Genomic DNA, 15,525 nt, shown 5'->3' on the forward strand with positions numbered 1-15,525 from the left:
GGGTATATAAACCCCACACTGGGCAACTAGAGCTTAAGGAGCTCAGCCAGTCCCATCCCACCACACCTGCAAGAGATGCACATACTGGAGGAGGAGTTAAAAGGAAGCAGAACAGCTCACTTGATGGCAGACCTAGGAAGAGAGCAGACCTGCAACTCACAGCTCCTGGGGAAAGGGCAGAAGCAAAGCAGGATCACTCCCAACAACAACTGTCCGAAGGTCTCTCCCTGAAGCAGTCGGCAGTCTTCAGCAGGCTGCCCATCAGGGTAATCCGGTGGCGGGCCATGAGACATTTTGTTTACATTGACCATCCGCGGGCACGCCCCCCACAGCTCCCAGTGGCCACAGTTCACCATTCTCAGCCAATGGGAGCTGCGGGAAGTGGCAGCCAGCATGTACCTGCAGCCTGCGGTCTCTCGCAGATACCATTGGTCGGGAATGGCGAACCGTGGCCACTGGGAGTTGTGGGGGGCCCATGCCGGCAGAAGGTCGATGTAAACAAAATGTCTCACGGCCCGGCAACGGATTATCCTGATGGGCCATGGCCAAAGGTTGCTGACCCCTGCTTTAGCTACACCCTGAGAAGAAGGCATTTCCTTCTCTCTCTCATATGAACTCTGTTTGTGTTAATTCCCCTTGGTTATTTATGGACTACCCTGACAGGGGAGAGACTTGGCACTGACCTGGCATGAGCCCAGCAGTGAGTTGACACCCTTTGCACCTCCTTGACTTAGACTGTGAACTTTTGACAATAGTGGGGTGGTAGGACGTGGCTCAGGGAGGGCAGCCTTAAGGTTCTCCTGGGTGTCAGACCTTTGATACCCATCACAGGGACCTCGGCCAGAGCTGGTGGAGTGAGAGGGCCCTGAGCTACTAAAGTATTTCTAGTCCTGAAACAATGGCTAAACTAACTGCTATTGTGATTGTGTGCAATGCCACTGACCTCAATGGAATTGCCTCTGCTAAAACCAGCAGTTTCTCTTTGTATATATAAACATATATATGCTGCACTGTCATATATATTTTGTACTGCAGCTTTTTTTTTACTGATAGCAAACCAGTGCAAAATCATGTAATCATGAAAAATTTTGCAAGTTGACTGTAGCATTTTGTTTTTGATAGTTTTCACATAAAAGGAAGGCTGCCTTTGCCTGTGGGAACTGCCACTTATATCGAATGCTTGTTAAAAAGTCTCAGGTTTCATAGGTGTGCATTTCCAAAGCCAACTGGTCATTTCACATGGTCCTAACCATTGTAGTCATCGAGTCAGTTTATTATCCTTGAAACACAAAAATAGGAGTGAGCAGGCTGGCTTTGCTCTGGTTTTAAGTCTGGTCTGATTTTTCTCTTTATCCACATCACTCATTATTGGTTGGCATGTACTGTACAGAGTTTTCCTTTATAAATCGGATCTTGGGGCCATTCAGTCTAGTATCCTATCTTTTGATAATGCCCAATAACCAATGTGTCAGACTCACTTAAATTGCCAATTCTTCTGGGCAAAGCCATCGGGGTACCAATCATTGTGGTCATGTTTAAGGCTTGTAAACATTTCATTTTGTTTTAAAATGCTTTTTAGCATGAACAAAACTCAAATAAACATTTAAAAAACTAAAATGAAATGGTTTTAAGACTGAAATGTGACTGCACAAATTCTGTCATGGAAGGAGGAAATCCAAATTGGCCACAATGTGGCTACTGGCAAATTAGGAACACTGTTCCAAACCCTGCTGTTTTAGTCTCTTAATGCTACAGAGAGGAACGAAGCAGATTGCTGGATATTTCTCATTGATTTTATGAACATATCTCTCAGTCCAACTTAGGGCCCAACTGTTCCCTTTAATGCCAAATAAAGAGACAAGGGATGAAAATATGAAAAAAAATATATGGGCTCCAGAAAAGAAGCACTAATTGCATTTGTCTTCTTCCTGTTACATATTCCTCAGGCCTTTTTCAGAGTCCACAGTAGGCATGTGTGACAGGGTATACCAACCCCACACTGGCAAAGCAGGGGTTAAAGAACAGTTCTTGGCCCAAGAGGCCATGCCCCCTCTCCCATGCTGGGTGTATTCCCTGTGGAGGGAGCAGCTCAGCTTAGTCTGGGCTGACTGAGGAGGAGTGTGCAACAGCCTCCTGCCAGGAAGCTCTTGTGGTTGAGCCCCCAAGCTGCACCACGGGAAGCCAGTCAACAGCAGGAGCTGGGAGGGCTAGCTTGCTGTTGTCAGCAGAGGGGCTGCCAGAGATGAAAGACAAAGGACGTGAGAGACACTCTATGCCTGATCCCAGAGACAATGCCAGAGCGACAGGGATAGGAAGTGACTCAAGGAATGTGCTTGGGGGTATTGGTACCTGAGGCCTGTGCCAGGATACCTTGTTTCGAAGGGCCCTGGGTCAGAACCCGGTGTACTAGGGCGGGCCTGGGTTCCGCTCCCCTACTCATTTGGACTTTCACCACTAGGTGACTTTGCTCCGATAACACTGCTAGGAGAAGCAGCCCCTTTGAACTCTTGCCAGCAGGCATTACACCATTAGGCCATATTGCTGGCCTGGGAAACCCAGAAACCCTGACAGCATGTTCTGCAGCAGTGCTCCATAGCCAAATAGGGAGCAAGGGTGGTTTCTGAAGTGCTATCAAGTCAGTTCTGTATGGCAGTTCCCTAGGCCACAAGGAGCCGATCCGGTGGGTAGTATAGACGTACTCTTAGACTGGATCTCTGTGCAGCAGCCCCACTGTTTATCAGCAGTGTTTACCTGACAGGCCAAAGTGAGTGTGGCACCTCTAAGCCCTTTTCCTCCTGTAGCTTGTAGCCAGGGAGCTGAATAAAGAGATTTAAAAGCAGCTTCTTCCAACAAAACATTTGTTTATTCATGCAAAAGGATCTAGCACACAGAGCAAAGGTCGAAAACAATAGAGGCCTATATTCTTAAATCTTTCCTAACCTTTAACTTCTCCTTGTTTAGTTAAGCAGGCCCTGCTTAGCCCAGGCAGCCATCTGTCTTGCACTGCGTAGAAGCAGGGCCGGTGCAAGGAAGTTTCGCGCCCTAGGCGAAACTTCCACCTTGCGCCTCCCCAGCCCTGCAGCAGCTCCCAGCCTCCCCCTCTGCCCTGAGGTGCTCTCCCCGCCCCCCGGCGGCAGGTCCCCACCCTGCCCTGAGTCGTCCCCTCTCCCCCACACCCCCGGCCCGGGGAGCCGTGTAGTACCTCCCCACCCCAGCTCACCTCTGCTCCGCGTCCTCCCCGAGCACGCTGCCCCCGCTTTAATTCTCCTCCCAGGCTTGCAGCGCCAAACAGCTGATTGCAAGCCTGGGAGGTGGGAGAATTAGAGCGGGGGCAGCGTGCTCGGGGAGGATGCGGAGCAGAGGTGAGGAGCCCTGTGGCAGCTCCCCCCCACGCCCTGAGGCACCCCCGCAGCACCTCCCCACCCCCTGGTGCAGGGAGCCATGCGGTACCTCCCCACCCCAGCTCACCTCTGCTCCGTGTCCTCCCTGAACACGCTGTTCCCACTCTAATTCTCCTCCCAGGCTTGCGGTGCCAAACAGCTGATTGGCGCGCCGCAAGCCTGGGAGGCGGGAGAAGCGAAGCAGCGACTGTGTGGTGGAACCCCCGAGCTGCTGGCGGCGCACTGACCCAGGGGAACCCCTGGGCTGCCAGCGATGGCTCAGACTCCCTCCCAGCGCAGCGGCCACTGAAACAGCTTTAAAAAATTTTTTAAATTTTTGAGGGTGCCGCTTTTTAGCCCCCCCCAAATCTTGGCGCCCTAGGCAACCGCCTAGTTGGCCTAAATGGTAGCACCGGTCCTACGTAGAAGAGAGAGAGTGCCTGCGGTGCCTGCCTCTCTGAGTCCTCCTTTTGCCTGTGTGCCACCTTTTATCCAGCTTAAATGTCTTAGTTTCTGATTTCCCTCCATGGTTTCTCCCCTCCAAGTCCCTTCATCTGCCATTGGTGTGGGCAGAACTGGTTTATTCCTCTTCCTAAAGGGACTTTCCCCCTCTCTTGGCATTGCCAGCCAGACTTCAAATTGGTGGTGAAACTTCAAAGGAATTCACACATGTATTGTCTTTGGAATATGGCTTATCAAAAATCATTGTCTACATCCCCTGCATATGGCCAGGCTACAGATCAAGTCTGACTTAACCCTTTAAGTCCAGGTAGGTAGCAGGGAAAAATTGAGCAAGTAAACTAAAGTGCACCTGATATTTATAAAAACATAAGAATGAGTATGGCCATTACTGGGTCAGACCAAAGGTTCATCTAGCCCAGCGTCCTGCCTTCCAACAGTGGCCAAAGCCAGGTATTTCGGAGGGAATGAACAGAACAGGTAATCATCAAGTGATCCATCCCTTGCTGCCCATTTCCAGCTTCTGGCAAACAGAGGCTAGGGACACCATCCCTGTCCATCCTGGCTAATAGCCATTGACATTAATAGCCATTTTATCATTTATAAAAAAATGATACAAATATTTCCCACATTCTCCTCAGGTTTGTACTCTTTGTACCTTTCTAGATGATGTAATTTCTGTTGCATATTGGAACATGTGTTATTGCTAACGGATGATTATGCAATGTATATGTCAGGTTTTACCACTTCTGATTCACTCTTTACAATTTTTCTTCCACATTCATCTGTGAAATGTAGAACAACCAGGTTACTCTAAACAGTTTAATTCAGGTGCTGTAGTATTTGTAAAGAATATGCAATCAAAGAATATCAACAAACTGTAATTGACATCACCTCAGCTTCTTATCCCATCAAGAATTATCCTTCCTGATTGATGCAGAGTGATGTGTAATCACTTGTAACTGATTGGAATTCATTCGGTATAGAATGACATGATGATTAATTGCCACCAGGAAATAATGATTCGTTACAACTGATACCAATAAAAGGACATACCTTTATCAGTCCGCATTTTTGGGCTTCCTGCTCAAAGCATTTATAAAATGGATACTATAGTGAACAAGTTGTAGATACTAGGCCAGTGCCCCATCTATTGTATGTTGGCATAGCTTTATTGACTTTGATGGATATGGCCCATGTCTCTTAAATGGACTAAATGATCAAGATGGATGCAACTAGGTATAGCTAACATTTCCTAAGTAATACTTATGCTTACCTCAAGTGCCTTGAACAGCGAGAAGCCATAAAATATTTATTCATGTTCAGAAGAAACACCTTTTGGAAGTATAGTGGTCACATTTTCCAGCAGATAGCAAAGTTAACACAATTATTTCCTGTTCGTCTCTAGGAGGAGAAGATGGTATCTTTGAAGTCCATGGGATCATGCTGATTTACACCAGCTGAGGATCTGGCCTAGTCCTCAGAGGTAGTATGTTTAATAATGGCAAGATTCAATTGATAGTGCCCAAAATTTCAGAGGTAGGTCAGGTGGCAGAAATATGGTCTGTCCACCATAGACGCATTTCAGGTGTTTGATTTTTTTTGTAAGTAAGGGTATAATCCGTTATGCAGTGCCAAACTCCCTTTTCAGTTACACTCATGTAACCCCATTGACTTCAGGGGGCTCCAGTAACCAAAATCCTAACTGCAAAACCTTTAACATGTTATTTGCAACAAGTTTAGAACCCCATAATGCAAACGCTTAGCTAAAAGAGATTCCAATCAGTTTTCTTTGTTTCTCCATTTTACATAACACAATGTGTACATCATCTTATTTACATTTTCTCTGAGTAGAACCCTGTGTCAGACACCCACATAAGGTAATGTTGTTCCACATGCATGCCAGGCAAATTCCCTCTAAAACCTCACAAACTACCATGGGTTGCGCTAGTGTAAATTTGTCCCACATGCTGTAAATCCAGGCCCCATTCTCCTGTTCATTCTTAAAGTATTCAGCACAGAGTACATAATTTTACTAAGCATGAAAACTTGCCCAAGAGATTTAACATCTTTTCAAGAGAATTAAGCCTTTAAAAATAACATGCAACCATAACATACAAATCTTGTATTTTCCGTGTTATAAAACTTCCAATACAATCTGTTTGCAAGAGCCTCATCTTCCTCTACAAAAGCAAGGGCTAGAGCTACAGGGGCCTGGAAGTACACAATTCTGACAAAAAAACCCTTGAAACCCAACCTGCCATTTGGCCATTATGCCCTTTCTTCAGCACAAGACTGAAATTATCTTTTTCATGTGCAATGGAGTGCAGATAGATAGATATAAAAAAAATCCTCAGAATTGTGCCAACAAGTCTCTGGGAAATTCAGACTGCTTCAAATTTGGGAGACACTGGAACTGCTGAGACCATTATTTGGAGATTTGGAGATCCTCTAGTCTATGCACCGTCTTTCTCCCTGACTAGGATTATTTTCATTGGAACCTTCTGACATTGGTTCTCTGAGTATTCACCATAGTAACACTAGAATTGATGGAAAAACATATGGGCTGGAATTTCCCAGGGAAGCTTTCCACTATATCTTCTGTCTGGTCTTTTAATTTGCATAGGTAAGATTCTTTTCTTGTTGATTATTTGTATAGTGGTAGAATCTAGAGGTCTCAATCCCATTGTACTTTGGACTGTACAAACCCAGAACAAAGAGCCAGAGACCATATTGGCCAGTTTTTTGACTGCATTACAGCAGAGGTGACTTTCACGGAGGAATTGAACTGAGGATCTTTCTTCAGAGCATGCCTTTATTTTGGTTTGACATGTCTGCTTTTTGTTGCATTTCTTTTCAAATTACAAGTCACTTTGAGTACATCTAGGAAGAATATAGATGTGCTTCCTTTTTCATGCACTTCATCTGTATGTACCTATAACAATTATTGCCTTTTCCATTTTACGGAGTACTCAGCCCCAAGAATGTTTTCTTTCTGTCATGTTTAATGTCCGTGTGGGCCAGTCAGGGAGAGAACAGAAAAGAGAACAAACAAAAAATGTGTGTTTTTTAATAAGACTTGTTTATTATTCCTACATAAACTAAAGCAAAACAAAATCACACACCATTTCCCCCGCTGGAGAGGAAAGTAGAAAGAAAGAATCATGCAACCCAAAAAGCACTTGACAATGCTTAGGACACTGGTGCACTTGATACCACTGCCGATCAGGCTGACCTAGATTGTCTCATCTTCTTATACTCTCCACATCTATCTGTATTCATCTAATCTCTTGTTTTATACTTAAATGATAAACCTTTTGGGGCAGGGACACTCTTTTTGTTCTGTGTTTGTACAGCACCTAGCACAATGGGATCCTGGTGCATGACTGGGGTTTGCAGGCACTATTGTAATACATAAGAACATAAGAAAGGCCGTACCGGGTCAGACCAAAGGTCCATCTAGCCCAGTATCTGTCTACCGACAGTGGCCAATGCCAGGTGCCCCTGAGGGAGTGAACCTAACAGGCAATGATCAAGTGATCTCTCTCCTGCCATCCATCTCCATCCTCTGACGAACAGAGGCTAGGGACACCATTCTTACCCATCCTGGCTAATAGCCATTTATGGACTTAGCCACCATGAATTTATCCAGTCCCCTTTTAAACATTGTTATAGTCCTAGCCTTCACAACCTCCTCAGGTAAGGAGTTCCACAAGTTGACGGTGTGCTGCGTGAAGAAGAACTTCCTTTTATTTGTTTTAAACCTGCTGCCTATTAATTTCATTTGGTGACCCCTAGTTCTTGTATTATGGGAATAAGTAAATAACTTTTCCTTATCCACTTTCTCAACATCACTCATGATTTTATATACCTCTATCATGTCCCCCCTTAGTCTTCTCTTTTCCAAACTGAAGAGTCCTAGCCTCTTTAATCTTTCCTCATATGGGACCCTCTCTAAAACCCTAATCATTTCAGTTGCTCTTTTCTGAACCTTTTCTAGTGCTAGAATATCTTTTTTGAGGTGAGGAGACCACATCTGTACACAGTATTCGAGATGTGGGCGTACCATGGATTTATATAAGGGCAATAATATATTCTCAGTCTTATTCTCTATCCCCTTTATAATGATTCCTAACATCCTGTTTGCTTTTTCGACCGCCTCTGCACACTGCGTGGACATCTTCAGAGAACTATCCACGATAACTCCAAGATCTTTTTCCTGACTCCTGGTAGCTAAATTAGCCCCCATCATGTTGTATGTATAGTTGGGGTTATTTTTTCCAATGTGCATTACTTTACATTTATCCACATTAAATTTCATTTGCCATTTTGTTGCCCAATCACTCAGTTTTGTGAGATCTTTTTGAAGTTCTTCACAATCTGCTTTGGTCTTAACAATCTAGAGTATTTTAGTATCATCTGCAAACTTAGCCACCTCACTGTTTACCCCTTTTTCCAGATCATTTATGAATAAATTGAATAGGATTGGTCCTAGGACTGACCCTTGGGGGACACCACTAGTTACCCCTCTCCATTCTGAGAATTTACCATTAATTCCTACCCTTTGTTCCCTGTCCTTTAACCAGTTCTCAATCCATGAAAGGACCTTTCCTTTTATCCCATGACAGCTTAATTTACGTAAGAGCCTTTGGTGAGGGACCTTGTCAAAGGCTTTCTGGAAATCTAAGTACACTATGTCCACCGGATCCCCCTTGTCCACATGTTTGTTGACCCTTTCAAAGAACTCTAATAGATTAGTAAGACACGATTTCCCTTTACAGAAACCATGTTGACTATTGCTCAAGAGTTTATGTTTTTCTATGTGTCTGACAATTTTATTCTTTACTATTGTTTCAACTAATTTGCCCGGTACCGACGTTACACTTACCGGTCTGTAATTGCCGGGATCACCCCTAGAGCCCTTTTTAAATATTGGCGTTACATTAGCTAACTTCCAGTCATTGGGTACCGAAGCCGATTTAAAGGACAGGTTACAAACCTTAGTTAATAGTTCCGCAACTTCACATTTGAGTTCTTTCAGAACTCTTGGGTGAATGCCATCTGGTCCCAGTGACTTGTTAATGTTGAGTTTATCAATTAATTCCAAAATCTCCTCTAGTGATACTTCAATCTGTGACAGTTCCTCAGATGTGTCACCTACAAAAGCCAGATCAGGTTTGGGAATCTCCCTAACATCCTCAGCCGTGAAGACTGAAGCAAAGAATCCATTTAGTTTCTCCGCAATGACTTTATCATCTTTAAGCGCTTCTTTTGTATTTTCATCGTCAAGGGGCCCCACTGGTTGTTTAGCAGGCTTCCTGCTTCTGATGTACTTAAAAAATATTTTGTTATTACCTTTGGAGTTTTTGGCTAGCCGTTCTTCAAACTCCTCTTTGGCTTTTCTTATTTCACTCTTGCACTTAAGTTGGCAGTGTTTGTGCTCCTTTCTATTTGCCTCACTAGGATTTGACTTCCACTTTTTAAAGGAAGTCTTTTTATCTCTCACTGCTTCTTTTACATGGTTGTTAAGCCACGGTGGCTCTTTTTTAGTTCTTTTACTGTTTTTCTCAATTTGGGGTATACATTGAAGTTGGGCCTCTATTATGGTGTCTTTAAAAAGGGCCCACGTAACTTGCAGGGATTTCACTTTAGTCACTGTACCTTTTAACTTTTGTCTAACTAACCCCCTCATTTTTGTATAGTTCCCCCTTTTGAAATTAAAGGCCACAGTGTTGGGCAGTTGAGATGTTCTTCCCACCACAGGGATGTTGAATGCTATTGTAATATGGTCACTATTTCCAAGCGGTCCTGCTATAGTTACCTCTTGGACCAGCTCCTGCGCTCCACTCAGGATTAAATCTAGAGTTGCCTCTCCCCTTGTGGGTTCCCGTACCAGCTGCTCCATGAAGCAGTCATTTAAAGTATTGAGAAATTTTATCTCTGCATTTCGTCCTGAAGTGAAATGTTCCCAGTCAATATGGGGATAATTGAAATCCCCCACTATTATTGGGTTCTTAATTTTGATAGCCTCTCTAATTTTCCCTTAGCATTTCATCATCACTATTACTGTCCTGGTCAGGTGGTCGATAATAGATCCCTAATGTTATATTTTTACTAGAGCATGAAATTTCTATCCATAGAGACTCTATGGAACCTGTGGATTCGCTTAAGATTTTTACTTCATTTGAATCTACACTTTCTTTAACATATAGTGCCACTCCTCCCCCCGCACGGCCTGTTCTGTCCTTCCCATATATTTTGTACCCCGGAATGATTGTGTCCCATTGATTGCTCTCAGTCCACCAGGTTTCTGTGATGCCTATTATATCTATATCCTCCTTTATCACAAGGCACTCTAGTTCACCCATCTTATTATTTAGACTTGTGGCATTTGTGCACTTTAAAAACTTGTCCCTGTTTATTAGCCTGCCTTTTTCTGATGTGCCAGATTCTTTTTTATGTGACTGTTTATCATCTGATCCGGCCCTTACATTATACTTCTCATTCCTCTGCTCCTGACTATAACCTGGAGATTCCCTATCATCAGACTCTCCCCTAAGAGAAGTCTGTGTCCGATCCACACGCTCCTCTGCAGTAGTCGGCTTTCCCCCATCTCCTAGTTTAAAAACTGCTCTACAACCTTTTTAATGTTTAGTGCCAGCAGTCTGGTTCCACTTTGGTTTAGGTGGAGCCCATCTCTCCTGTATAGGCTCCCCCCATCCCAGAAGTTTCCCCAGTTCCTAATGAACGTGAACCCCTCCTCTCTACACCATCGTCTCATCCACGCATTGAGACTCTGAAGCTCTGCCTGCCTACCTGGCCCTGCGCGTGGAACTGGGAGCATTTCTGAAAATGCCACCATAGAGGTCCTGGATTTCAGTCTCTTCCCTAGCAGCCTAAATTTGGCTTCCAGGACATCTCTCCTACCCTTCCCTATGTCATTGGTACCTACATGTACCACGACCACCGGCTCCTCCCCAGCACTATACATAAGTCTATCTAGATGCCTCGAGAGATCCGCAACCTTCGCACCAGGCAGGCAAGTCACCATATGGTTCTCCCGGTCATCACAGACCCAGCTATCTACATTTCTAATAATCGAATCTCCCATTACTAACACCTGCCTTTTCCTAGAAACTGGAGTTCCCTCCCCCAGAGAGGCAACCTCAGTGCGAGAGGCAACCCCAGCACCATCTGGAAGGAGGGTCCCAACTACGGGAAGGTTTCCCTCTGCTCCCATTGACTGCTCTACTTCCCTGGGCCCTTCTTCCTCCTCAACAGCACAGGAGCTGTCTAAGCGGAGGTGGGACAATTCTACAGTGTCCCGGAAAGCCTCATCAACATACCTCTCTGCCTCTCTCAGCTCCTCCAGTTCCGCCACCCTGGCCTCCAAAGCTCGTACATGGTCTCTGAGGGCCAGGAGCTCCTTGCACCGACTGCACACATACGCCACCCGCCCACAGGGCAGGTAATCATACATGCGACAGTCAGCGCAATAAACTGGATAGCCCCCACTCTGCTGCTGGGCTTCTGCCTGCATTGTCTCCTAGTTAGCGAAAGGGTGGTTTATGGAAAGTAGTTTTGGAATGTGGTTCGGTTTATAGGTTTTACAACTAGGTTTTACAATTATTATACAACTAATAATAAAGAGCCACACATGACAGCTAGAGTGACCAGATAGCAACTGTGAAAAAAATGGGACAAGAGTGGGGGGTAATAGCTGCCTATATAAGAAAAAGTCCCAAAAAACGGGACTGTCCCTATAAAAGTTGGACATCTGGTCACCCTACATGACACATTGATTAAGGTGTCCATGCATAGCACTCAGATAGTTTAGTGATGGGGGCAGTGTCAGAATCTGAATAGAACAGAACAGAATTCCTGTCACTTAGAGCTGAATTTAAGCACCAATCAACTTTATTCAACCTCATTTTAGAGCTGATTCCTAGGCCTGAAAAAGGTCATTAATTATTTTTCGCATCTGGAGAACAACTATGTGGATTTAAAGAGCAGCAAAACACATTTTAAAAAATGCTTTTCACTGTGCCACTTTATTGGCCACTGCTGGGGAGCTGTGGTCAATTGCTGCTAGTCATTGAGGACCATTAGCTGCTAAATACAGTTCTCTACTTAGTGTTTCTTAAGAACACCTCCTTTGAGTCAATATTGTGCTTTCTAGTAAACTCACCCAAGTCCTACACTTATTCTTAGCCTTTCCATTGCTTTTACAGTGAGGGTTAATGTTGTTGTTTGCTTTGAGGCCTTGAACGAGATTAGTAGTTGTGTTGTGGGACCAGGTATAGATATAGGGCTCACTGGGCCATCACCATTAATAGAATGGGGGCAGGAGGACAGAACAGTAAAGTAGCTAGAAGGTTGGAGATGAGTTCCTAATGTAAAACAAAGTGCACTTTGGAGTGATTTTTTAAAAAGTCATATAGAAGAATTTGAATCTAGAAGTAATAGTAGTAGTAAGCCACAGGGGATTTGCAAAAGCAAAAATTAATCTTTGCTAGCAAAAACAAAAACAAAAAAAAGGCTTTGTACCTGATAGTAGATTGTGTGAAACTGCATGGGCAATAAGACACAATTTTCACCTCTTCATGAAACCGGCAAAAATATATTGTAAATTTTACCTGTTTGGCAGGCAGTGTGAAAATTTTCACACAGCTTTGTGCTTCACTACAGTATAGTGTGTATGTTGTGACTTACCTGTTCCCCAAAGAGGAAGTATTAATCAAACCAACTGACTGTGGGAGTTCTGAGACATCCTAATTCAAAAGTTTTATAAAATGAAGAGGAACAAGATTTTGTAAGCACTGGGAATCTCTTGAGCCTTTGAACAATTAGTTGATGGACACCTTTCTTTTAATATCAAATGTTTTCTCATGTTGTGATAGGTGTGATATCACTTAAACATTGCCTCCCTGGTTGCTTTTTGGGGCAAGCACTATCTCTTACCATATTGCTGTATGATGTGTAGCACCATGAGGCCCCAGTCTTGGTAGGGAGCACTACTGGTATATAAATAAATAATTAACTATTACTACTAATTGGACAAAAATACTCTTATTAAGTGAACAAACTAAGCCAGGTTAGCCTGACTAATATAATATACAAATATTGTATATTAGGTCAATATATTTCATCAAGATGTAATCTAAATACCTGAGATGTACATTGTTTATTTTTGTACTGTTTATTGAACATAATGGGCTATATGATCCAAACACAGGAGCTGAGGCTGTGCTGCATGAAACAGGGATCATGATACACACTTTACTGTGATTCTTGAGTCAATTCCTATGTCACTGTAAATTGGTCCCTCCAACTGGTGGAGCCATCTCTGTCATAAACTAGAGCCAAACTCCTGATATTCCAGCCCAGGGTTCCCCTCCCTGCTTTTAGACAAGCTGTGTGCCAACTCTGGACCAAAGTGAAATTATGCAGTTCTTCACCAGACAGTCAAGGAGGTTAGGGGAAATGCCCTAACAGACCTGAGAGCTCTGCTACCCCTGGCGACCCATACATACCTCCACCCTCCTTAACACCCCCATAGCTCGTGGCCGGCTGTCCCTCCAACTTACCTCTGCTTCCTCCCTTTTCTCCTCCCCAGATCAACATTAACTTTGAAAAGTCATGGAAGATGGGAGAGATTCCAGAAGACTGGAAAAGGGCAAATATAATGCCAATCTATAAAAAGGGAAATAAGGACAACCTGGGGAATTACAGACCAGTCAGCTTAACTTCTTTACCTGGAAAGCTAATGGAGCAAATAATTAAGCAATCCATTTGCAAACATCTAGAAGATAATAAGGTGATAAGTAACAGTCAGCATGGATTTGTCAAGAACAAATCTTGTCAAACCAATCTGATAGCTTTCTTTGACAGGGTAACAAGCCTTGTGGATGGGGGGAAGTCGTAGATGTGTAATATCTTGACTTTAGTAAAGCTTTTGATACTGTCTCACATGACTGTCTCATAAACAAACTAGAGAAATGCAACCTAGATGGAGCTACTATAAGGTGGGTGCATATCTGGTTGAAAAACCATTCCCAGAGAGTATTTATCAGTGGTTCACAGTCATGCTGGAAGGGTATAACGAGTGGAGTCCCTCAGGGATCGGTTCTGGGCCCGGTTCTGTTCAATATCTTCATCAATGATTTAGATAATGGCATAATGAGTATACTTATAACGTTTGCCAATGATACCAAGCTGGGAAGGTGCTTATCCTCCACAAGTACTTTGGAGGATAAGATTAAAATTCAAAATGATCTGGACAAACTGGAGAAATGGTCTAAAGTAAATAGGATGAAATTTAATAAGGATAAATGCAAAGTACTCCATTTAGGAAGGAACAGTCAGTTGCAAACATGCAAAATGGGAAATGACTGCCTAGGAAAGAGTATTGTGGAAAGGGATCAGGGGATCATAGTGGACCACAAGCTAAATATAAGTCAACAGTGTAACATTGTTGCAAAAAAACTGAACATCATTCTGGGATGTATTAGCAGGAGTGTTGTAATACTTAGTCCTGCCATGAGCGCAGGAGACTGGAGTTCAATCCTCTCGAGGTCCCTTCCAGTCCAATGATTCTATGATTAACCGTTATCAACAATGAAAAGTAGGATAGGGTAGGGGCATAGGAAGAATGAAGAAATGCAGTGGTTTGGTACAGTCTAGGGGCAGTGGAGGTATCCAGATAGAGGCAAGAAGAGAGAGATTTAGGGTTTATGCTGGGAGAATCATGATGCGAGGAGAAGCATAGCTTAGAAGATCTCCATATCGATGAACCCTATATGGTTGTCAGAAAGAAACTTTGGGTATGTCTACACTACAGGATTACTCCGATTTTACAGAATTCGATTTTGGCAAAAGTCGAGTGCATGCGGCCACACTAAGCACATTAATTTGGCGGTGTGTATCCATAGTACCGAGGCTAGCGTTGACTTCCCATAGTTCCCGCAGTCTCCCCCAGCCATTGGAATTCTGGGTTGAGATCCCAATGCCTGATGGGGCAAAAAACATTGTCGCGAGTGGTTCTGGGTACATGTCATCAGGCCCCCCTCTCCCTCCCTCCCTCCCTGAAAGCAACGGCAGACAACCGTTTCACACCTTCTTTTCTGGGTTACCTGTGCAGACGCCATACCACGGCAAGCATGGAGCACGCACAGCTGACAGTCACCGTAAGTATCCTGGGTGCTGGCAGACTTGAGACTGCATTGCTACACAGCAGCTAATTGCCTTTTGGCAGCAGATGGTGCATTAGGACTGAAAGCCATCATCATCATACAGAGATGGGAGTGACTCAGCCAGGTCATTTCCCATTTTCTGCCAAGCACCCAGGAGATGATGAGGACTAGCAGTCATAATGCAGCATCTTCTGCTAAGCACCCAGGAGATGACAATGGCTAGCAGTCATACTGCACTGTCTGCTGCCAGCCTAAGATGTAAAAGATAGCTGGAGTGGATCAAAACAAGAAATAGACCAGATTTGTTTTGTATTCATTTGCTCCCCCCTCCCTCCGTGAAATCAACAGCCTGCTAAACCCAGGCTTTTGAGTTCAATCCTTGAGGGGGCCATTCTGTGTGACAGTTGTTTGTGTTTCTCCTTGATGCAAATCCTACGCCTTTGTGGATTTTAATTCTCTGTAAGCCGCTTCGTCAGTCGCCCCTCCCTCCGTCA

At 44.1% G+C, this 15,525-nt stretch overlaps 1 long non-coding RNA gene across 1 annotated transcript in view; it reads left to right on the top strand.

Moving 5' to 3' along the window:
• Positions 1-6,410: 6,410 nt before the first annotated feature.
• Positions 6,411-15,525, top strand: part of LOC120398976 — a 36,913-nt gene continuing 27,798 nt past the window's right edge. The window contains exon 1 of the long non-coding RNA XR_005594854.1: positions 6,411-6,465. This is a non-coding gene — a long non-coding RNA (uncharacterized LOC120398976). The remainder of the gene's footprint in view (positions 6,466-15,525) is intronic.

The sequence above is a fragment of the Mauremys reevesii genome, linkage group 2 (genome assembly GCF_016161935.1).
Source record: "Mauremys reevesii isolate NIE-2019 linkage group 2, ASM1616193v1, whole genome shotgun sequence".
NCBI classification, from domain to species: Eukaryota; Metazoa; Chordata; order Testudines; family Geoemydidae; genus Mauremys; species Mauremys reevesii.